This window comes from Orycteropus afer, unplaced genomic scaffold, assembly GCF_000298275.1.
Source record: "Orycteropus afer afer isolate SDZICR_OR568_19922 unplaced genomic scaffold, OryAfe1.0 scaffold00470, whole genome shotgun sequence".
NCBI lineage: Eukaryota > Metazoa > Chordata > Mammalia > Tubulidentata > Orycteropodidae > Orycteropus > Orycteropus afer.
Genome location: NW_006922057.1, coordinates 76244 through 77126, shown reverse-complemented (window position 1 = coordinate 77126; position 883 = coordinate 76244).

Here is an 883-nt window from a genome sequence, read left to right as displayed (position 1 = left end):
GGTAATTAAGGTTGTGTGTCAATTTGCCAGGGCCATGGTTTTGAATTGTTTGGCAGCTGGATGCAGTTATTCCCCATGGTAAGGTTATAATTGTCTCCATGCTGGAATCTGCTGTGAGTACCTAATTAGTTGAAAGGGAGTTGCATTTGGGGTATGTCCTCCTTCCAGTACGTATGGTGAAGCTGTAAGAAAGTTCTCTAGATTTTGGTACATTTTGGATGCTGCATTTGTCTGAGTCTTCATCTCCAGTTCCTGTCCTTGAAACAGTGGTCTGTCATGTTGCCTGCCAGTCTTGGGATTGTGCCATTTTACCTATTGTAGTAGTTAGGTTGTGTCAACTTGTCTGGGCCTAGTTTTGAGTGGCTGGGCAGCTGGATGTAGTTATTCCCCATGATGAGTCTGGCAATCAACTCCATGGTGGAATCTGCCACAAGCAGTTGAGTAGCTGCTTTAAGGATGTGCTCTGCTTCTATTTTATAACGAGAAGATTTGGGAATGGTTTGAAGCTTTTTGGCATGCTTGGACCCTACATGTAGCTGAGTCTTCATTTAGTAGCCTTTCTTGTTTCCTGCTGATTTTGGACTGTGTCTGGACTTGAGCTAGTGGCTTTCCCATGTTGTTTGGTAATATTGGGACTGTGCCATTTTATTTGTCAACCCTGGGTTTGTTAGCCTCAGTAACCAGCAACTGCCTGAGTGAGGAGATGACTTTAGCTCCAGTGGGCCGGGAGCAAGAGGCAGAGCTGAAGAGCAAGGTTGATGGACTTTTACCCACTCCCTAGAGTTTGGCACTTTGAACTCAGAATTAATTCTAACTTCCAAAACTATAAGAGAATAAACCCCTGTTTGTTAAAGCCATCTTCATTTGTGATATCTTCTATTAC